This window comes from Orcinus orca, chromosome 12 (assembly GCF_937001465.1).
Source record: "Orcinus orca chromosome 12, mOrcOrc1.1, whole genome shotgun sequence".
NCBI lineage: Eukaryota > Metazoa > Chordata > Mammalia > Artiodactyla > Delphinidae > Orcinus > Orcinus orca.
The window spans coordinates 43,339,062-43,363,765 of NC_064570.1; the positions used below are offsets into that span (position 1 = coordinate 43,339,062).

A 24,704-nucleotide genomic window follows, 5' to 3' on the forward strand; every position below is an offset into this window, starting at 1 on the left:
TTTCTTTTTTGTAAACTAGATATGGTACTTGTCCTGAAGGACAGTTGAGACACAGCACAGGTCAGTGCTTGCCATTTGAATGCATGAATGATATAAATACATGTTAATTCCATTCTCTTTTTATGGACAATTTATTATTTTTTCATTTTAACAGTGAATGAGAATTCTTGTTGCTCCACATCCTCACCCATACTTGGGATTATCCGTATTTTAAATTTTAGCTATTCTGGAGGAAATCTAGTGATATTTAACTGTGGTTTTAATTTGCATTTAATTTAATTTAATATGCATTTGCCTGACTACTAAAGAAATTACAGACATTTTCTTATATTTGTTGGCAGTTGGGGTACCCTTGTTGTGAAATGCCTGTTCTGGTCTCTTGCTTATTTTTCATTGGGTTGTTTTATATATTGATTTGTAGATGTTCTTTATATGTATGCTGGATACAAGACTCAACATATGTAATATATTCTTCTACCCTGTAACTTGACTACAGGTAATTAAAGGTGTCTTTTGATAAATGGAGGTTCTTAATTTTAACATGGTGTAATTATCAGTCTTTTCCTTTTATTGGTACTTTTCGTGTCCAGTTTAATATAGAGACAATTGATTTATTTCAAAGGTGCATCTCCTTCTGGACTCTGATTTGTGCCACTGATCTTTTTGTCTATTCTCACCCCAATACTACACTATCTTAATTATTACAGACATACAATACGTATTAATACCTAGTAGAAAAAATCCTCCTACTTTTATCCTCCTATTTGAGGAGTGTCTTGCCTGTACCCGGTCCTCTGAATTTTCATATAGATATCTTTAGAATATTTTTAAAGTTCCTTTCTCTCTCTACTCATATACACACACACATACAAATACACACACACTGGGGACATCTCTGGCGGTGCAGTGGTTAAGACTCTGCACTCCCAATGCAGGGGGCCAGGGTTCAATCCCTGGTCAGGGAACTAGATCCCACATGCATGCTGTAACTAAGAGTTCGCATGCCACAACTAAGGAGCCCGCAAGCCGCAACTAAGACCCAGTGCAACTAAACAAATACACACACACTTAAGCACACATATAAACCTACTTGGATTTTTATTGAAACTTCATTAAACCTAAAGGTCAGTTTCAGGAAAATTAACATTTTTAAATGCTGAGTCTTCCAACATGTGAATGTGGCATCGGGCTGCTTTAATTTGTTTTTTATGTCTCTCAGAAATGTTTTATGTTTTTTTCCCATAACTCTTTAATATTTATTGCTCGATTTTAAATATTTTTGATACAATTATAAATTTTTTCAGTTTTATTTCCTACTGCTACTTGTCATAGAACTGTAATTTTTAAAATCTACAGGTAGATATTAGAATTAAATGAGCTTAACAAAGACAACCTTGTTAAACTCATTTATTCTAATATCTATCTGTAGAACTTTGGGATTTTACTATATACACAATCATATCAAATAATAGCAGTTTTATTTGTTTCTTTTAGTAATTTTTCTTTCCTTTCTACACTGATTAGGACCTCTAGCATAAGGCTGACCAGAAATGGTGATAATTCTCATACTTGTTTATTCCTGATCTCAGAAGGAAAGCTTTCAATATTTCCATGGTGTCTGCTATTGGTGTTTTGTAGATAACCTCTATTAGATTAAAGAAATTTTCTTCTATTCTTAGTTTGCCAAAAGACATTTTTAATCATAAACAAATGCTGACTTTAATCAACTGCTTTTCTAGTAAGATGATCATATAATTTTTTCCTTTTATTCTTTTAATGTGGTAAATTCTACTGATTAGTTTTCTAATGTTAAACTAACATTGTGTAATTACAACAAACTCAACTTATTCGTGACATATTATTGTTTGTACATGTTGTTTGGTTAGCTGAAATTAAGAATTCTGATATATATGTTCATGATTGAGGTTGCCCAGAAATTTCTTCTTCATAATTTCCTGTTCATGTTTTGATGTCAAGGTTATGCTGGCCTAATAAATTAAGTTGAAGAGTGTTAAATTTTTTTTTTTCTGTTTTCTGAAAAAGCATAAAAGATGTCTATTCGTTAAACATTTGCTAGAGTTAAATAGTGAAACTATTTGGACGTATATTGGAAGGTTTTAAATTAGAGATTCAACTTTTTTCAGTTGTTATGAGATATTCATAATTTCTATTTCTTCATGTCTAAATTTTAACAGGCTGTATTTTTTTCATCCTACTAAGCTTATACGAAATAGTTAAGACGTGAAGCATACATTTATTAGAAATGTAATTATTACCAAAATCTATGGTGCATGAGAGCTGTATTTAAGGGTACTTCTATTTCTTATTAAAAGTTTGCCTTATTAAAATGAACTGCTTTCTGGCATAATTTTCAAAAACAAAGTTGTGTTACTAAAAAATCAAGAATGTGTTTTATTTCTTTTGAGTTAAAATGAAAAGATGGTTGCAGTGGCATACCTAGTGTATTTGACACCTGAAAGGGACCATTTTTAACACCTCTCCCCCTAAAATATTTTCAGTAATAATCATGAAATAAAATGAACAAAAATTATTATGTCCAGAAAAGAAATGCAGACAGTGCCTATTTTCATTTATTAAATTTTACATAAATAATAATGCTAATAAAAAATTAATAAATGCAAAAAAATAAAGTTTTAATACATTTAAGTACATTGATGTGTTTTTTGGAAAAAGGAGAAAAATATTCATACTTACATTTTGGTCCCCATGGTGATGGTGATGAATAACTCCACTGTGCTTTCTGCTTTAAGCCTTCACTTCTGCAAATATGTCAGTGGCTTTGTCAAATTGATCTTCACATAGTCATGGTCAATAGAACTGGTGTGGCCTCACTCATGGTTGATTGAAGGACACTATTTTAATTTCAAATGTTTCTTTCACATGAAGAAATAGATACACAAGTAATTAGAAAAGCTTTAAAATAAAGATAAGTTTATCAGAGTTTCATAAAAATCCCACTTCATAGTAACTTCCAGAAATTGCAATACTGTCCAGGTCTTTGTTCTTTGGGATCAACTCTAGCAGCTTTCAAATGTTTCTGCAGTTGAAAAATTTCCACTAAAATACCTTCACCAGAAAATTCATCATAAATTTCTGTTATATTCAGTAAAAGTCTCCAAAGTGTGTAATGGTTACGAATTATTTGAACTTGCTCAGGCCCAGTTCATATCTCTAACTGCTGTGGTACTACTATATAATCCTGTGTTTAAACATAGATTCAAACTAAATTATAGCACAGTGATTATGAAAATGAAAAAAACAGAACTTGGCTGCTTATTCTTGAAATAAACATGTGTAGCTGGGTCCACGTCCAGAGGAGTTAGATTTATTTCCATGTAGACTACAGTGTTTGTTAAAGAACAGGTAACCAAAAAAATGGTAATTCTCAGCTTACATATATATTATTAAATTTCAGTAATGGCAGCAGTTGTTTAGAATTTAGACCAACAAAAAATTTTTTTTCAGAGAGAAGTAGTATGATTGGCATTGCTTAGAATTGTCAGTGCATAGTGATAATAAAAAGTAGGCTGGGGCTTCCCTGGTGGCGCAGTGGTCGGGAGTCCGCCTGCCGATGCAGGGGACGCGGGTTCGTGCCCCGGTCCGGGAAGAGCCCACATGCCGCAGAGCGGCTGGGCCTGTGAGCCATGGCCGCTGAGCCTGCACGCCCGGAGGCTGTTGCTCTGCAACGAAGAGGCCACAACAGTGAGAGGCCCGCGTACCGCAAAAAAAAAAAAAAAAAAAAAAAAAGGCAGGCTTTTTATTATCATTATTTTATTTTAACCCTTTAAAATTTTCTACACACAAAGCACTCCCTTATTGCCTATACTAGGGGTGGACCACTTGCACCATCCCATCTTTGGTACACCACAGGATGGATGAGAAAAATAATGAGGGAAACTGACAAGGAACATTTTTTTCCTTTTAACCAGCAGGCCCAGTATGTTTCAGAATTAAGAGATTCCATGTAATTATAAGAGTAATAAAGTGGCTTGTTGTCCTATTTCTGGAAATGCTCATAAATATACAAATTATATTTCCTTTTGCTCCTTCATTAGGCTTGTTTCAATCATTACACTGCCTCAATTTCTTATCTGCTGTCACTGACAGTGAAGTAATAGAATTAATCTGACGTAATGGGGTGGATAACCAACTAATATACTGAGATTAAAAATTTTGGTAAGGCAAACAAACCTCTGAAGTATTTGAGGTATTTCCTGGCCTTATCAGTCATTTTCAGAACCCTATTAAAAACTCAAGGGAGGCAAAATTATTCTGCTCAATATATGCACATCCTCTTGGATCTAGAGGGGAAATATCTGGGAAATGTAATTAAAAACTTGAGAATCATACTGTGAATCTCAATAGGCTGCAGCAAATGTTAAGTTGCTGGTTCACAGTTTAAAAAAGAAAAAATAACTTAAGATATGGTAAAATTCCAACATCCTAAGAATGTAGTATTGCATAAATTGTAGGAAGCAAAATGAAAACCAGCATTAAATCATTTTGCAGTCAGACTTTAACCAAAATGACTACACCTTTTATGTGTTCTATGCTTCACTGACAAATTTTATTCAAAGAACTAAACTACATGTTTCTTCATAGTCACAAAATAAATAGAAGAAATGTCTATTTGGTGCTTCCTGTTTGGTTCTGTTAATGGACGAATGTTCCCTCCTGCTGTAGCAATTGAGGATGTTTGTATTCTTGACCCCTCCCACAGGGAAGCAGGAAAGAACCTGAACTCTGATGACTAGCTGTACTTCTGGCTTTGATATACTGCTCTGGCCTCCGTGGAGGAGGAACAGACTTGAACTTGTACTAAAAGAAGTGAAAATGCCAATCAAGAGTCTGACTTTAGCAGCCATGTCTCTAAGCTTCTTGTGTAAGAACATAATTTCTTAATAACACACATAATGGTTTCAATCATCCTCAAAATTAGGCAGATAAAATATACAATAAGGCATTTTCTAAAAACTATGTAAAATGGCCAATGAGGTATGAAGCATACACCAATAATGGGCCCATTGATAACAAATAGAAATACTTACTGGGAGCATTCTGTAGTCAAGTATTATGAGAATGCTTTAAAGTTCTAAACTCTAAATACCCTGTAATTCCAATGATTTCTATCCCTTGGACACCAGTTATGGTTCTTCCAGCAAATCATTTGTCCAAGATCCTGATGATAAAATCCATCTTCCTCGAATTCTACCTTTTCTGGAACCCCAACACCATACAAGATCATTCAGGGTCAGTTATAAGCTCTCCAGGTCACATATGGAAGTTTAAAAGTTTATTCTAACCCTGTCCCTTAACCTAACCCTCCTCTTTCTTACCTGTTTCACCTTGTGATGGAAGAAAGGGAGAAATCCATGAAACACCTATTTTAATTTTCTACTAGGAGATAATCTCCTGAAGTCTTTGACTCACCTCTTTTAGTACCTAAGAGCTAATAGATGACTCTTTGCGTTGTGCTGGGTAACTAGGCAACTGAGGAAAACAGCGTCTGTTCTGGAGAAGATGGCACTATACCAGCTGAAGATACCTTTCCCTAACTTTTCCCTGTTCTTTCCTCTTCTTACTATCTGTACTGTAAACCCCTTTAGAATCCACCAATCCATTTTCCCTGGAGTGATAAGGCCTACGTAGAAGGCCTGCATATTTGAAGATCATATAAATGACCTCCAACGTGAGTCTCAAGGCTACAGTTTAGTAAATGTGAACCGTCATGAAAATCTAACTCCCTGACTGTCATGATTTTGAAGAGTCTACTTAGGGTTATATTTCTATTTGGCCCTTCCCTTTTTCCACTGGAGTGGATTTAGGAAAATATATTTATTTTCTCACCTGTCTAGTAATTTTCTGCTTCATTTTGCTCTTACACCCTATTTCCCCCATTTAGATTTAGATATATTTCACTTTTCTTTCCATGAAGTCTCCATCCTAATTCATGCCCCATGCTCAGCAGTAAATTTTAGGGAGAACCCAATATCTACATTTGACAAATGAAGGGAGAATGTAACAGTTTCCTTGGCCAAGCAAGAGAGACAGAGTATGACTGTAGTGAGTCAGGATTTGGGCACCTCAGCAGCAGCCAAAAGACATCTAGACTGCCACAGCACTAGATGAAAGTACACGGCAGAGAGTGGGACAGATGGTCAAACAGGGTTATGTTGTCACCATTTAAATATTATCAACAAGACCTAAAGAAGTAAGAAGATCACAATAACTTCCAAAAGATTTCATCACATCGGCACAAACAGCTCCTAAGATATTTCAAACATCAAAGGTTTTTCTTTCACAGAAAGAGTTGAAGAGAAAACTTACCTCAGATTTTCCTTTCTTCTGTGTAGGCTCTTGCTTCTCAGGCTTCTGCTTTTGTGTCCTCTGAGCTCCTTCAGGATGAGGACTCTCTCCCAGTTACTATAGTGATGGGCCAGGAAAATATCTGAATGCGTGCTGTAAGTCAGACAACAAATTATAAATGGGTTGGCATTTGACAAGGCAGAACTATAAAAACAGAGAGTAGTGGTCTTTACTGCAAGGCAGAGGAAAATTACATAACACGTATCAGAGCATCACACTGTGACAAAACAGAAGTCGTATAAACATCTTAACTTTTTTTTTTGTGGTACGCGGGCCTCTCACTGTTGTGGCCTCTCCCACTGCGGAGCACAGGCTCCGGACGCGCAGGCTCAGCGGCCATGGCTCACGGGCCCAGCCGCTCCGCGGCATGTGGGATCTTCCCAGACCGGGGCATGAACCTGTGCCCCCTGCCTTGGCAGGCGGACTCTCAACCACTGCTCCATCAGGGAAGCCCTAAACATCTTAACTTTCAGGAGCCCATCTATCTCCCCCAGTTGCAACACAGTGCATTAGGTTTTATCAAAAATGATGAAAGGGGCAAGGAATTTGATGGAGCGTCGGAGACAGTACCCAGAAGAAGTCATGATTAAACTGAGATGTGAAGGTGGAGTAAGATTTAGCTACTCTATGAAAAGGTAGGGACTGACTATCAAGTGCAAAGGCCAGTGAACGGGAGAGAAGGACATTTTCAAGAAGCTAGGAGTTTACCAACATGTCTGGAGTGAAGAAGGTGAAGGGGAAAGAATCAAAAGAGGTTGAGAAGGTAAGTGAATCAGTCAGAGCCTTACAGGCCATGTTCAAGGTACTGCATATGCTCTATGGGCCACAAGAAGGCATTGTAGGATTTTAAGTAAGACCAAGATATGATCAGATTTTCATTTCACATTCCCCATTTTCCCTCTCCGTTTTCTGTCACGGGCTTTTACCCTAATAATTTCTTGCACATTTAATCCTGAATTGGCATCCACTTTTTGTATAATTTATACTAACGTAAACTAACAGAATTTTTAGAAGTAAATGAGTTAAGATATCTGCACAGTACTTTTTTTCTTAAGAAGCTCAATCAATTTCACAGGCACTTTTAAACACATTGGTTACTGTAATTAGTTTCACGAAGTCACCTACAGCACAATCAAATACCAGTCTTCCTGGGCTGGATGTTACTTCAGGTCATTCAGCTCTATATTCAATTGCACTGTTGTGGTAAAGATTATCTGATAAATTGAAGGGATAATGCTTCACCAAAAAGTACTTTTCAAAAATTCTGTTTATCTAGTAGAGCGTGGATCATTAATTGAAAACTGTGTAAAAAACAATTTCTTAAGTCCAGCCCCAGGGGAGGGTTGCTGTCCATTTATTGTTAGACACAGATATCTGAAATGGAAGTATAAACTTGAAAATTATGAATTACTATTTTGATAAAAACAATGATAACATTTTCTATCAGAACTTTCCTTATCACTGTTACCTTCTTACTGGGATATTAGAGTAGTAATTTCATTCCTTTGCTGGTGCAAGATTATTGAATTCCTTGTAGACAAGACATAGTATATTCTATATAATAGGGTATTTAGGCAGATGGTTAAATCCCTAATGGTTACACCACTGATTTTAAATCACGTAGATCATTATAAGTTAATGATCAGCCTATAGAAAGTCTCTAGTTATGAGTCACAGGCCAATCTGATGTAACATTTAGGACCAGTTGGAAAGTCTTTGTAGAAAGATCCATGATCTCAACCATGAACCCAACCATGAGCCAGATAATGAACCTAACTCAGAAGCAGGCTTTGGTCCTACTGTCTCCCATTTGACCTTCTATTTTCCAGACTCAGTCTGAACTACTTTCAGAATAAATTTCAAAGATTTATAAAATTAAGAGATTTTTTGATATAAACTTTAAGCATTGAGTCTCAACTTTAGATGTAATTCAGTGCACTTGAAATTTTCAGACAGAATGTAGTGACTCCAAACCCACTAAAGGAGAATCAGAGTTTTTAATGGGGGATAGTGGCATCAGTATTTTTTAAAGCACCAGATATAATTCTGATGTGAAACCAGCATTATGAGACATGGCTTTGGAAGCTATCAGTTACCTAATTTTATGCAGTATAACATAGTGCTTTAGAGTATGGGTTCTGGCGATAAACAGCCTGGGATCAATTCCTCAGTCCCTTTTACTAGCTTCATGAGCATCAGTAAATTACTTAATGTCTCTGTACCTCATTTATTCAATATCCAGTGTATATTTGTTGAGTGCCAGGCTCTGTTCCAGAGGTACCAGTGAACAAAACAGATGGAATCCCTGCCCTGTGAGGTTTACATTCTAGAGCAAGGACACTTTGGTGGGGGAGGGGAATTGAGAGAGTATGTGAAGATTAAACAGATCCTATATGTAAGGTGCTTGGAACCGTGCCAGACACAAAATGTTCAACAAATGCTATCTGCCATTTCCTTATTTTACCAATGAGGAAACTGATATCCAGAGAGGGGGAGGAATCTGCCCAAGTAACTAAGAGAGGAGAAGACAGGAGGCAAATCCAGGCTACCCTCACGTCACCTCCCTCAGCTCACTCCTAGAAGAATTTCAGTCTGGGGCTGCAAGACAGATGCTAAAACAGTGGGGCCAGAACCTGCCTCTTGACACAGATTCCTGTACCTGAACGGAGCTCTTGCTGGTGCCATATATCAGAAGCAAATATTGCTAAATGCAACTTTTATTTGGCATCCCTGAGGACATGGAAGATAAAGCGCTAAAAGAACTCATCTTGTTTGTAGCACCAGCCAATTCTTTAAGACTCCTTATAACAGTCACTGAGGGGCTATCTACTGTTCTCCATTTATATTATGAGTCAGTAAAGAATGACTAAGGAAAAATGTAAAAGGAAACTACAAAATGTATTTTTGATACCATTTAATATAAAACAATAATTATTAATATCTCCCTCAAATAAAATGGTAATATCTTGTGAATAAAGCAAATCTGATGATTTCCCCTAATATATTTAAGCCAGAGCATTACTTTAAAGCATTTAAGAGTCAGATGGAACTTAAGAAGCTTACAGGAGACCAGAAGGAAAGCAATAATTGAAGAGGAGAAAATGTATTATTGGAATAACTTATCTGAGTCAAACTCTTATGAGACGTCCAAACATTTCTTCTAACCCTTTATTAGAATGACTAATATTTGTTTGCATTACAAGATAACTATAAAGATTAAAATCCATATGATGTGACTAAGCTCAAACTTGTTCTCATGACCCTCAAGTCTTAAAAAAAAAAAAAAAGAATTAAAAATTAATTAAGGGGCTTCCCTGGTGGCGCAGTGGTTGAGAGTCCGCCTGCCGATGCAGGGGACACGGGTTCGTGCCCCGGTCCGGGAAGATCCCACATGCCGCGGAGCAGCTGGGCCCGTGAGCCATGACTGCTGAGCCTGCGCATCCGGAGCCTGTGCTCCGCAACGGGAGAGGCCACAACAGTGAGAGGCCCGCGTACCACAAAAAAAAAAAAAAAATTAATTAAGAATTAAATTTAAAGTTGAGTAAAGTAAGGAGGGGCAATCAATTTAAACATGTTGCAATTCATACTAGAATCTATTTGAAAACCTAATTTGTTCTGTCTTATGATAACACAGCAAAATTTTCTTTTATCCTTATTATGAAAGCACATGAACTGGAAAAGAAAAAGACAAAATAGTAAATCTTGTTTTAGTATAAGAGATTACGTTGACAGAAAAAAAATGGGGAAAAGGAAATCATCAAGGCAGTAGCTGAGAGCCTTGAAAACAAAGATAAATAAAGTGCAACTTGATATAAACCATGAGAAAATTGCTCTGTACCTAGGAGGGTTTACATATATGTATCATTAATTTCTCTATGAATTTTATCTCTAATTCAGGATATGAGTTAGCAAAGTTATTGGGATAGTAAGTCCTAAACCTATTATTATAGTCAAGAGAGTACGTATAATAAATAACCAGATGACAGGCATGTTCATGAACTTAAAGCCAAAAAGTTAGAGTCTGTGCTTTTTAAGAAAGCAATAACTAAATCATTTGATCAACTATACACAGAAATTAATGCTTCAACTAAGAGAAAAGGAAAAGAAAGCCTATTGAAGCTTGAGCTTTTCAACTAGAAAATGAAAACAGAAGGTCTATGTCTGAATCTGGTGGTTATTCACTCTTTGTGGCTTGAATTACTCCACCTCTGCTTGCAATTAATTTATAAAGGATTTATGTGCAAAGAGCAGTTAAAGACGCTCACACATTTATGGGTGTTATGTAAGCAATCATTATTACTAACCAACAAAAAGATATAGGGAGAGCTCTAATCAAATTCACCAAGTGCTGCCTAAACCCATTTAGAAAGCAGTGTGATGATTTACTATGGTTGGGCTTCACTTAAAAATTGGGTTGTAAAAGTACAAACTATATATTATTTTTCCAGGGCTGCCATACAAAGTACCATAAACTGGGTGGCTTAATACAATAAAAATGTATTGTCTCACAATTCTGGAGGCTAGAAGTTCAAAATCAAAGTGTTGGCAGGACTATGCTCCCTCCAAGCCTCCAGGGAGGATCCATTCTTTGCCTCTTCCAGCTTCTGGTAGCCCCAGATGTTCCTTGGCAGATAACTCCAATCTCTGCCTCTGTCTTCACAGGGCTGTCTCTTTAGAAGGACATGAGTCATACTGGCTTAGGGGCCTACCCTACCTCAGTATGACCTCATCTTAACTAATTACATCTGCAACATTCCACCTCCTAATAAAGTCACATTTGGAGGTACTAGGGGTTAGGACATCAACATATTTTTTTTAACACAATTCAATCCATAATAATCTGTAACTGCTGTTTGGCATACATATTCTGTCTACAGAAAAGAAAAAAAAAGGTTAATGTATATAAACCAGAAAAACATAAGAGAGTAAGTTTCTCCATTACTGGCTTTAAAGATTTATAGATTGATGTTCCAGTTTCTATTTCCAGAGTAAACCATATTACAGATGGCAATAGGTTTCTCCTCTTAGAGTCTCCCTCCTATACCTGGGTTACCCCTGGCCCCCCACCAACCACTCCTTACTCCTTCAGTGCTTTCCTGAAATACTCCTTCCTCTTCACCATCAGATCCTTTCTGTCCTTTAAGGGCCAGCTATGTCATCCTTCAGGAAGGCTGCTCTGACCAGTGACTGTGCCCATAGTGACTGACGTTCCTCCAAACCCTTACAGTGTTTATGCCCGAATTATTGAACTGGTTACCATCTTACTGATATTTTTCAAAATGTATTTATGTAGTTAAAACAAAAATGTAATACATTACATACTCCAAAGCTGAAAAAGTAAAAGAAAAAAAAGTCCTCTCATCCCTGAACCCCACATTCCCTGGACCTCCACACATCACCTGGCTCTCAGCTCAGTCATCTCTTCTGCAAAATCAAAACTTGGACTAGATGATCTCTAAGGTCCTTTTCATACTGAAAGCACTAAGGTCCTAACACAGAAGATTTTAAAAATGAGGGATAGCTCATTGTGGTGGTTGATATACTCTAGAATCAAACAGAAACTGACTTAGAAAACTCAGTTCTACCTCTTTCTATCTCATTTCTTGTTTCTAACTTCCGCCAGCCACTGTTCTAGGCCCTGACAATGCAGCAGCAAATAAAACTGTCAAGGTCCCTGCCCTCATGGTGATTACATTCCTGTAGGAGAGACAAACAATTTAAAAAAATACATAAATGTATGAGTAAATAATATGATTTTGGATGATAATTACCACACAGAAAAGTAAAGTAAGGCAAGAGATTAATGAATGAGGGGGTGTAAAAGATATTTTAAATAGTTTGTTGGGGTACATTCTCTGGGAAGTGCTATTTGACAGAGAGTGAAAAGGTCTGGAGAAGTGCATTTCAGACAGAAGCAGCAGCATGAGTAAAGGCCCAGAGACAGGAAGGCAGATGGTCAGAGCACAGGTATGCTACTTACTCTTTTCATTTTATTTCAGAGATAGGTCATTGTGATCTTTTTCATTCTTTTATATAGGTGGCTTTTTTTTTTCTATTGTATGCATGTTCCATGATGTTTTTAATAGTCCTCTATTGATAGGCATTTGGGTTGTTGCCAATCTTTTGTTGTTACAAGCAAAAAATTACAAACATGAAATTGTCAGCACAGCCTGCTGGAATGGAACAGACTCTGAGCTGGAAACAAAGCTCTGTCTTTCTCTTTTCTTGTCTCTCTCTTTATTTTGACTGTATTTCACTGACTGTTTTAGGTACTAGGAATATAGTAGTGAGCTAGATGTCCAGGTCCCTGCCTCAGGATACTTATATCCTGATGGGAGAGAGAGACATTATGAAAATGAACATACATGTAAAAAAGATATGGTTTTGGATTGTGACAAATGATGTAAAGAAAATAAAGCAGGACAAGGGAACAGTAAATGGCAAGGTTGTGGGTTCTCTTCCAGATATATTGGTCAGGACAGGTTTTGAGAAGGTGGTATTTGAGTAAGACACGAATAATGTGAAGGGACAGACATTCAAAAGCCTAAGGAAGAGCATTCCAGACAGAAGGAGCAGCACATGTAAAGACTTGAGGCAGGAAAGGGCTTGGCACACTGGGGGAACAGCCAGAAGACACAGTGGTTGGGAGCACACCCAGCCAGATGGAAGGAAACTGGAGCTGAGGCTGGAGGCACAGGCAGCGTGGGGCACAAAGGCCCTGTGGCCATAGGGGACACTTGGACTTGTTCTAAGGAAGCCATGGAGAGAGCCATTGTAAAAAAGAATTACACGTTCTGATTCATGTTTTGGAAAGCTCACTCTGGCTGTGTGTGGAAAGGACACTATGAAGGGGATGAGTAGAACCAGGATACGCGTCTTGCTGAAGTCCAGGCAAGAGTTGATGGTGGTGTATCTTTATCTATCTATCTATCTATCTATCTATCTATCTATCTATCTATCATCTATCTATCTATCTTATCTACATCTATAAATAGTGTGGGTTTGATAAATATTGTGAGAAGTGTACACATTTAGGACAAAAAAAAGCTGTTGGTGGACTGAATGCCAGTAACAAAAAAAAAGAGGGAAATAAAGGATGATTCCCAGGTTTTTTGTTGTGAACAACTGGGTGAATGGACTGAGATCAGGAAAACTGGGGTAGGAGCACAGCTGTAGGACACGGGTGGGAATACCAAAAAGAATATAGTTTAGAGTTAGAAACCTATTAGGCATACAGATGAAGTTTTTGGGGAATGGCTGGATATAAGAAGAGGACCTCGACAGTGGTGATCATTTCGTCATGGATAGAATGAGTACCCACAGGGAAAGGAAACAGTGAGGTAGAAAAGTAATTTGAGACCAGATTATAGGAAGTCCTGAGCATGATGCTGAGGAGCTTAAAATTTCTCTACATGGGCAGCGGGAAGCTGATGAAATTGTGTGCGTGTGTGTTATCAATAAAGTTTGGTGTTTGGATAAAAGTAATACACGTTTACTATTTAAAAATTGAATTTTTATAAGTTTTTAGGATGGAATAATATCAAACTTAGAGAAAGCAAGAATAGTACAAAGAACTCCTGTCTACCCTTTACCCTGATTTACCAATTATTACTATTTGCCACATTTGCTTTATTTTTCTCTTTTCTTTCTCTGTATAACATATGTATTATTTATATAGACATACAGAAATAGACACATAGATATGCATGTGTGTGTATACACACATACACATTTATATATACTCACATGTATATACACACATTTTTTTTCTGAACTAATTGAGAGTAGTTAATCCTTTTACCCCTTAATAGTTCAGTGTGTATTTTCCAAGAATAAAGGCATTCTCTTTTATTACCGAATTACAATCTTCAAATTCAGGAAATTTTAATCCATGTAATTCCAATTTTGTCAATTGTCCTAATAATGACCTTTATAATATGACAATTTTTATCTTGTAGAACCAAATCCAGGACCATGAATTGTGTTTCATTTTCTTGTCTCTTTCATGTCCTTTAATCTGCAAAGTTCTTCAGCCTTTATTTTTCACGACATTGACATTTTTAAACAATATGTTAAAAATACTTTATTATTGAAAAATCACTAAGGTCAATGAGAAGGAGGTGGATGGGTAAGAGACAGCATAAAATAAGGGGCAGAGAGGAGACCTGGAAACAGCTTGAGGTGATGAAGGCTTAGTGAGATGGGAGAGAAGGGGGCCCACATGGGAAATTCAACAGCATTTAGAGCCCATTATGTGTGAAAAGTATAGAAATGAAAGTTTGATTTTAGCTTGGGCCATTCGATGGATGGTGACAAGGATTATAAGTAATAGATTTTGTCCTTTGTTTGATTCTAGGTTGAAGGAGGATAACCAGTTTTGCTTTTGAGTGCTAAGTAGATCTATGTATTATGCAGTTGGAAATAAGACACAGAGCTCAGGTGAGATGTCTAGGATGGAGAAGGATTACCTAAAGAAGAATAAACCTAAATAGTCTATCTTCTGCTTAGCTTTCCATCTCCCAACTGAGCCCTGTACACAGCAGATACTTAGTACGGATTGTAGACTGACAACCATCTCATAGTAGCTTAAGGGAAAGGGAAGGGGTGGCCAAGTTTTCTTCCAGGCAGATGAGGGCTGGGAGGACTCTGGGGATTTCCCTGCAGAAATGAGGAAGCCCTGAGCAGATCAGGTCGGCTCCTCCCCTGCTGCTGAGAATCAAACAGGAATTAACAGGGTGCCAGAGGAACGAAGCTTTGTACCAGGTTCACGATTCCCCATCCAGAATTTCCAAATTGAAAAAACTCTGAAGATGTTTTTGTATCTCATTTGGCAGCAAAACTTGACCTGAAGTGATCCTGAGGCTCTTGATAGTGTTTATTTATCCCAGTCACTGTGAATATTCATACATTTCCCCACATGCCTATTAATGTATTTGATAATTAAGAAGTGCTGCCTCAGAACTCACCGTGTAGTACTCAAGTCATGGTATATCCGCCCTATATACCTCCTTTCTAAAAACCAAAAAACTCTGAATATCAAACTCATGGGACTGTAAAGGTTTCAGATGAGGAAATGTGGAAGTGTATTTAAAAAGTAGGGGTAAATACTTTGCAACCTAGACTGACACCTTTAAATGAACATTCCACCCATGAATGTGTGAGTGAAGCTCACAGAAGACTCCCCAGGCTTTGGCACAATTACATCTGGAACTACTGAGAGGACCTTGGTTTCCCCTGTTTTGACTCACTTCTCCTCACTTCAGCATCTTTGGCTTTTTGCTTGATTTTATCCCTTAGCAACCATTACAGGCCTGGCTCACCATTTAATCCAAAGCCCTCACTCTTCTTCAGGATATGGTTTTGGCTATTTGATCTCTGGCCCTCCTGAATTGTAACTGCCTCTAAAAAAAGGGGCTTAGACTTCCCTGGTGGTGCAGTGGTTAAGAATCCGCCTGCCAATGCAGGGGACATGAGTTCAATCCCTGGTCCGGGAAGATCCCACATGCCGTGGAGCAACTAAGCTCGTGCACCACAACTACTGAGCCTGCGCTCTACAGCCCGCAAGACACAACTACTGTGCCACAACTACTGAAGCCCGTGTGCCTAGAGCCCGTGCTCTGCAACAAGAGAAGCCACCGCAATGAGAAGCCCGTGCACTGCAACGAAGAGTAGCCCCCGCTCGACACAGCTAAAGAAAGCCCGCGCACAGCAACGAAGACCCAATGCAGCCAAAGATAAATAAATAAATTTATTTTTTTAATAAAAGGAGGCTTATCAGCCCCTCTCTGCATCAGCCCTCCTCCACCCTCACTGTTCTAAGCCTTATAGGACCCATCATGTACACCTGTCTCCTACTGTCCTGTCCCTCACATGGTGGGGCTGGGAGGGAGTGTGCAAAAAAGAATCAGACCATCCAGCTGGTCATTTGTTGGCTCATCGTTTATTCATTCATTCAAGAAATATATATTGAATGTCTACAGTGTGCCAGATGCTGTGCTAGGTTCTTAAGGTTTGGCAATTAACAGACATATTTGATGTCATCATTGCATTTACAATCTTCCAAGGGAAACATATTAAATAAATAATTAACTATAATTGTTAAGTGCTACAAATGGGGATGCAGAGTGCAGTGAGGGTGTATAAGGAGGGGGAGGGCCCGACTTGGTGTAGAGGCTCAAGGAAGTCTTCCCTTCCTCACAAGAGGAAGACTTGTGAGTTGAGATGAGAGGGTGAGTAGGAGGTAGCTGGGTGAAAAGGGTGAGGAAGGCAGAGAGGATGGGGTAGAGGGAATTCCAGGCAAAGCAAACTGCATAAAAAGGACCCAAGGCAGGAAGGAACTTTGCCTAAACGTGCAAAAAGCCTTCACTGTAGCTAGAAGGGAGAGAGAGAGGGCCAGCAGTGAGGTCTTTATCCTAAGAGATAATCAGCCACTGGGCAGGTGTGGAGGAGGGGGGTTGGTTAACTAAGGATGTGAACTAATCAGCTACTACTTATCAGGTCTCTCTGGTTGTGAAGTGGAGAAGAGATTGGAAAATCAAGGTTGAATGTATGAAGAACAGAATAATACAGTTCTTCCCTCTTGGGACACATAGACATTTAATAGAAGAGGTAACACAGAAACATATTGAATGAGCATGACCCTGAGCAGGACTTGACCTCCCTGCTCCTGAAACGGTGAGTTACACAGTCTAGCTCCACATGGCTAAGGCCAGGGATTTCAGGAAGGCCTGGCCATCTCCAGGGAAGAAGCGGAACAAGACTCCCTCTCCAGGTGGGTCCTCAGGACGGCCTTTGACCTCCAAGGGAGAAGCCTGCCCCAGAACAGTTTGTCTGCTGTCTCCCTCTTTATGCTGGCACTTACGGCCACTCCAAAACCTTCAGCCTGACCGCTTGAGTAATCCAACTACCATTCTACAACCAAAGAATGCTCTATCTCTTAGGACCTTGCTCCATATTTTGTATTTGCACAGTATCTGAATAAAAATCATACTTGGGATGATTTCACCTTTAAGTTTGCTGCCCATAATCACTCATCATTTAACCCAAGAAAAGATGGCCATGAAGTTTGCATTAAGAATCATAATCATATGTTATCATATATAAACTACTTCACTCAAATAGAGCAGGATTTACTCTGGCTTACTTCCATATTCCAAGACTTTAATGCTGCCTGTTGGCAATAGGAACACTGCTGGAATTCATTCTTGAACAGAACTTTTTCTGAACTGGAACTCTACACTAAAAAGCAGTGAAGAAAACTTGTTACCATTCATTTATTTTGGACTTAAATTCAAAGGGTGGGAGGAATGGGGGAAGGACAATAGTTCTTTGACACTAGCAAGTTAGTAGAAGGCCAAAAACCTCATTTTTTTAGACTTGATAGCCTGAGGCAGAATAGTCAGGAAAACATTCTTGCAAAGTAGATCTTCAGCAGGAAGGGAAAGATAAGATAAATATATGTAATGAAGCATATTAAGCAATTGCAAATGTTGTACCTGGACCCTCTGAATTCTAAAAATTCCCAGCTCTTCACTCATATGGAATTTGATCAAAAAGTGAAAAAATTATATATTCAGAAGTTAAAGGAACTTGCACATTTGAAGTTGGACTTTTTGCTTTCATTTTTGCATTTGTATGAAAATAATATTCAGATATGGCATGAAATGAGTACTGTACTATTAAGGAATATTCAGTATTCCCAAAATAGTAACAGCCACTTAAAATATACTACTTGAAACTTGCTATTCAAACATGACTCTATTACTTTCACTTGTTCTCTAATTGTGACTTGAGGTCCCAAAGGACTACAGCAACCTCTGCAGTAGTTTAGTCTGAATAAAATGTCTTTCTGAAAGATGTGAAGGCATGTCTACACTTTCTTAATACTGTACACATCTTCCTAAGAAAAATTTACACTTTTTTTTCTGGGCTAAGATTTAGGAATAACTGCCAAATTAAAAATAAATAGTTTGAACAAAAGCAAATTATTAGCAGACCAGCAGTTTATTAAAATTCCACAACTCGATTTCCATGTGATGTTCCACATTATGCCTGCCCAGAGCCAACCACTGCCAAAACACTAGCAATCTCAGAAAACAGCAAAATGTGCTAACTTTCTTTTAGACCATGTTAATTTTACTTTCTCAACTTCAATATTCACAGTATACTATGGAACTTATTTCGACATTAATAACTATTAAAGATATCCACTGAAGGATTACCTTGGACCTCTTAGGTGAGAAAAAAAAGAGTTGTGAATGGTTTTGTTCAAATTTTGGAGATTTTATTCGGTACAAGTTGAATGAGAGGAACCTCCCTCATCTCTCTGTCTCTGTCTCATCTCTGTCTTTATCTCTACCCCATCCCTATACCTAATCTAGATCTATCTAGATCTATATATTTATGAATTATGTCTTCTCTGCTTATAATGTCTTCTGACTCATTTAGGAAAAAGGAAGCAACTCATTCACATTCTAAAGTAACTTAAATACATGCTGCTGTAGCTGCTGCATTAGCTAAAAGACTTAATAACACCAAAGAAAAACCCCAGGTAAAAATGGTAACATCTCCAAATGATTTTTCCAAAGCATGAATCCAATTATGTCATCCTTACCCTACCAAAAACTCAGAGGTTCTCATCACAGAATAGAATCCAGCTTCCTTACAGCCGTCAAAGCCTTGCATGGTCTGCCTACCCCACCTCTCTGACTTCACCTCCTCAGTAAAGTTAGTTTACTACTCAAGACACCTACTCTTTGTTGATTAGACTTGTCTCAATCTTAGCTCTTTTGTTCCTTCTGTTAATAATGCTTTTCCCACGTTCTCACCATTCAGTTCTAACTCAAAAATCACCTCCACACAAAGGCCTCTTCTTACTACTTTAGCCCTAATCACTTTTTTTTTTATTTTGGCTGCATTGGGTCTTCTTTGCTGCGCGTGGGCTTTCTCTAGTTGCGGCGAGCAGGGGTTACTCTTCTTTGTGGTGTGCGGGCTTCTCTTGTTGCGGAGCATGGGCTCCAGGTGCGCAGGCTTCAGAAGTCGTGGCGCATGGGCTTAGTTGCTCCGCGGCATGTGGGATCTTCCCGGACCAGGGATCGAAGCTGTATCCCTTGCATTGGCAGGCGGATTCTTAACCACTGCGCCACCAGGGAAGTCCCAGCCTTAATCACTTTTGAAACTGACTTTCTTTAGAGCATTTAACAGTCACCCCGATTACCTTTTTATAAGTTTTTATATTTATTGTCTCTCTCTGCACACCAGAAAGTAAACTCCTAATAGTCAGGGATTTGGCCTGCCTTATTCAAAGCTATATCCCCAGTACCTAGAACATACTAGAGATTTCAGAAATATTTCTTTACTGAAAAAATGTTTCCAAGATTGATGAGATTGAATGAAAGGGTTTATCTGTCTTACACATTGTAAGTATAACTCTAATATACCTTGTTTATCATTGGTTTACAATAATCATGAAGAGATGGTTTGCTAAGAAAAAGCAAAACTGATGAGATTATGGAAAATTTTTCATCAGTGGAGTCCTAGTTTATGGAATTCCACTTCTAAAGAGGTTTCTAATGATAATGTTCTAGCTATTTTTAGAATGAAAATAAAATGCAGCTTCCAATTTTCTTATTCCCCTTAAGTAAATCCATTTGTAGCTTTGAGTTAAAATTGTTCTGTTCCAGGGTTTAGTCATGCATTGAAAAATAACTGAAACTAATGGTATCAAAAAACATACCAATTTCCAGGAGATAAATTATTGTTTTCTGAAAACCTAAAAGCTTTTCTTGCTTAAATATTTAAATTAAGGCAGTTATATTTTATTTTCCATGTGGAGTTTCCTGCCTTCCCTTTCTACACACTGGCTAATTTAGCCATTGAATCACATCTCATCTTATATAAAGACCCTGAAATTAAAAAATGTTTGGGATAAAGTCAGCAAATTTTAAACAGGAAAAAATAAATGCATGCTGTCAGAGTTCAATAGGACACCGATGGCAGAACACAGTACTTCACAGTGAGCCTCAAAGCCCCCCAAATACAGCACAACTCACATTCCAGCCTTCTTCCCTCCCCCTTCTCCCCCCTGCCCATGCCACTCAACTTTGTCTATACTTGCCCATTTCCCATCCTCTCCTCTAACACCTTTCTTCTTCCTTCAAGTCCCAGCTCGTGTCCCCTCTTCTATAAAACTCTTTCCAAACCCCCCAGGCAATCACTAGGTCTTTCCCCTGTGCTCAGCACTCAGACTGTACTTGGTAAAACATGCCTAACATTCACCTTTTCAAACTGCAGTGTAATGTCCTCCATCCCATTGGATAATCTCTCGAGCAGTAACAGTGTCTTTATCCTGGAAGCCTCCACACCTACACTTACTTACTGGGAAGTGCTCAATAAGTAGTTGGTATTCAATTCATTTCAGCATACTTCCAGGTTCTGAGAGGGTACGTTCTGCATATATTATTTTATTCTGCATTGGTAGCTGTTAATACAGATGGGGTGGGAGAAGATTAGGGGAGGGACTTGTTATGCTCCAGTCTCCTCTTTTCCTTATATTCTCCCTCTGGCCTCAAGATGGGGCCAGCGACCACTGAAGAGACTCTGGGCTGAGGTTCTGACTTGCTCAACTACCTCTAACACCATGAGTAAGGTATTAGCTCTCAGGTCTTTTCACTGACATCTTACCTCCATTTACAAATACTTCTTCCATCTACTCTCAGTCCTCAAGGACTCTTGTACCCTAAAGCTTTTCAAGTCCCCTATTTAGGGCTTTCCTATTCCTTAACACTTCTATTAATACATTTAGACCCCAAAGTTCAATCTAAGAAGGTTGGTTTAGTTATTTACATTACTTTAACTAGTGTATAAATACAGGAGCCTTTATATTTTATTTTATTTTATTATTTTTTTTTTTTTGCGGTACGCAGGCCTCTCACTGTTGTGGCCTCTCCCTCTGCGGAACACAGGCTCCGGACACGTAGGCTCAGAGGCCATGGCTCACGGGCCTAGCCACTCCGCGGCATGTGGGATCTTCCCGGCCCGGGGCACGAACCCGTGTCCCCTGCATCGGCAGTCGGACTCTGAACCACTGCGCCACCAGGGAAGCCCAGGAGCCTTTATATTTTAAAAGGAATCGGTTACCTGCAATGAAATTCTAATAAATAATTTTTAACTTGGAAGCTAGCTGTGTTTTTGCTAACTGCAGCATCTCACTTCTAAGCCTTCCATATAAAATAACTTTTTATAAAAAATAGACATACTTATTAACTATTCACTAATTACTAACTTGCATATTGTGACAGTTAATTTTATGTGTCTTTTGACTGCACTGCTTGACTAAACATTATTTCTGGGTGTTTCTGTGAAGGGTATTTCTGAATGAGATTAATATCTGAATCGATGAACTCAGTGAAGTAGATTGCCCTCCCTAATATGAGTGGGCCTCATCCAATCCATGGAGAGCCTGAATAGAACAAAAGGGAGAGGAAGAAGGAATTCACTCTTCTTCCCGGGCCTCATGCTTGAGCTGGGACATCTCATATTCTTCAGCCCTTGGACTGGGATTTACACCATCCACTCCCCTGGTTCTCAGGCCTTTGGACTCAGACTGAATTAAGCAACTGGCTTTCCTGGGTCTCCAGCTTGCAGATGGCAGATTGTGGGACTTCTCAGCTTCCATAATCATGTAAGCCAATTCCCCCAAATAAACATGTCTATAGCTACCTCCTGATGTTTCTGTTTCTCTGGAGAACACTGACTAACATAGATATATTTTAAAAGATATACAGTACTTCAAATAAAAATTACTACCAAATAAATCACCAAGGTCACTTCTAGCTCATTGGTTAAAGCAACCAATACTCCAAAATACAGAGGTTCATCTCAGCGAATTAAGTTTCTGATTGAGTTCCAGTTGTTTTAAATTACTCTCTAACCTATTATTGGCCTCATCTTCCAAATTTAATCAAAAAAAAAAATCCTCCATTTACCTTGAAATCAGTATCACATTTTGAGCAAGTGTTTTTGCTTCAGCCTTTAAATACCCATCCCAAAAATTATCATAGCAAATATGTTAGTTTATGGTGTTTTCTTCTTTTGAGTGAATACTAAACTCTGTATTTGATCATATAAAGTTAAATTATTTCATCATTTTATGAGAGGGTTTTCTTTAATGTTGTTTGAAAAATATTTTAAATTAAAAGTGCAAATGTTATTCTAATGTCACCACCCCTCTTTAAAATTGCAGGAAGCAAGGAGTTAAAGAACACTTTTCCTTTTCTCATCCCCATTTCCCTGGAGACCACTACTGTTGGCAGCTGGGTACACATCCTTTCCAAATATTTTCCATGTTTATATAGATATATGGGTATCAACTTATATTATTTATTAAAATACAATTATGATATATTTATCTACAATGTTTTTTGTATCTTTCTAATTTAACATGGATACTTTTCGAAGTCACTGCTTTGGATCCATTTTATTCCTTTAAAGGTTATGTAATATTCAATTACTTGAACATGCCATAATTTATCCAACTTTTCTTCTACTGCCTTTTAGTTTGTTTCCATTTTTGTGTGGAGGGGGGCTGATGCAATGGATTGAATGTTTGTGTCCCCCAAAATTCATATGTTTAAATCCTAACCCCTAAAGTGATGGTGTTAGGAGGTGGGGCTTCTGGAAGGTAATTAGGACATGAAGGTGGAGCTCTCATGAATGGTCTTAGTGCCCTTATAAAAGGGACTCCAGAGAGCTCTTGCCTTCTTTCCATCATATGAGGCTACAGTGAGAAGTCGGCAGTCTGCAAACGGGAAGAGGGCTCTCACCAAGCTCAACCACGCTAGCGCCCTGATCTCAGACTTTCAGCCCCTAGCACTATAAGAAATAAATTTCTGTTGTTTACACGCCACCTAGCCTATAGTACTTTGTTATAGCAGCCTAAATGATTAAGACATCTGGTCTATCCCTACTTTAGTAAGGATATATGATTAGGACTTCCTTTAATTCCACTTCTTAGAAACTTTCTTCCTTCAACCCAACATCTCCCTGAATCAATCACATAGTCTTTCTCCTTTTCTGAACTGCCAATTATGAAAGAACTCGCCTCGCATGCTAGCTATATTTCTTCATTTCTCATTCACTCCTCAACTCTGTAACCATCCTGCCCCTCCACTCTTCTCAAACTGTCCTCCCTAAAGACACCCATGCCCACACGGTTGCCCAGTTCAGGAACTTTTCTTCCCAGTCTTCATCTCACTCAACATGGCTGCATCCTCTTAACCCTGGTTTCCTGAAGTCCATTTCTCTCTTGCCTTCTGGGACAACACTCTCTTCTGGTTCTTCTCCTACCTCTAATAGCTATTTCTCAATTTTTCTCTGCTTGTTCCACCTCACCTGTCTCTCTCATGTTGGTGTTCCAGAGTTCTATTCTTGGCTCTCCTTTCCTCTCCTTCTACATGTCTTTCTGGTGTTCTCATCCTCTCTGACAGTTTCAACTATCACCCATACACTGAGGTCCCAATCTACCTGTAGAACACACTCTTCTCCTGACCTACAAATGCCCGAATTTATCTTCCCGTATCTCCAAAGGGCCACCTCAGATTGACAACAAAATTCTCCTTGTCTATAGCTGAACTCATGATTTCTCTCCTCTCGTCAAAACCTGACCCTCTGCCTATATTTCATAACTTACATTTCCACCCAGCCCTGTGGTCCAAACTAAAACAAATCAATCTTCCTCAACTCCTTGCCCACCTTCATATCTAGTTTTTTAATCAGTTCTTTTATTATTTCTCTGAAGTCATCTGTTCTGTTACTACCACATTTCTAAAGATATATTCATTAATCCTTGTCTGAATCATTTCAACATTTCACAACTGATCTCCCGGCCTTTAACCATACAAGCTTCAAGCCGTTTTCTTGGCAATTAAGTTATTATCTGATATAATGTATGTTAGTCCCCTGTTTAAAGACCTCCAATATCCTCTAATATTCACAGGGTTTTTAAATGCATATATACACTATATGCATATAATAATGTATATTATACACACAAGTATATAAGAGACTGTTAGTCATTAGACTCCATTTTATTGAATCATCACCCCCACCCCCAACTAATTGCCCTCTCTTTCAGCCATTCCCCAAGCTGTCTGAGCTCCTACTTGAGTCCCAGGTCTTTGCTCAGGGTATTTCTTCAGCCTGAAATTCTCTCTCTCCCTCTTCTTGTTATAATCCTATTTTTCTATTAGGACTCATCTCAAAACTGTCTCCTCTGTGAATTCTTACACAGCTCTCTTGTCAATTACAGGAACATAAAC

At 38.3% G+C, this 24,704-nt stretch overlaps 2 protein-coding genes across 7 annotated transcripts in view; both read right to left on the reverse strand.

The window, feature by feature from the left end:
* Window positions 1-24,704, reverse strand: part of DSE (dermatan sulfate epimerase) — a 137,193-nt gene that overhangs the window by 103,454 nt on the left and 9,035 nt on the right. For 4 of the 6 annotated variants that reach the window (XM_049695507.1, XM_049695505.1, XM_049695504.1 and 1 more), the window contains exon 3: window positions 2,716-6,480. The gene's annotated coding sequence lies outside the window, so the exon portion shown is untranslated. The remainder of the gene's footprint in view (window positions 1-2,715; window positions 6,481-24,704) is intronic. The other 2 variants (XM_049695506.1, XM_049695508.1) reach the window with 2 other exon arrangements.
* Window positions 1-24,704, reverse strand: part of NT5DC1 (5'-nucleotidase domain containing 1) — a 218,637-nt gene that overhangs the window by 27,827 nt on the left and 166,106 nt on the right. The gene's annotated exons all lie outside the window — the stretch shown is intronic.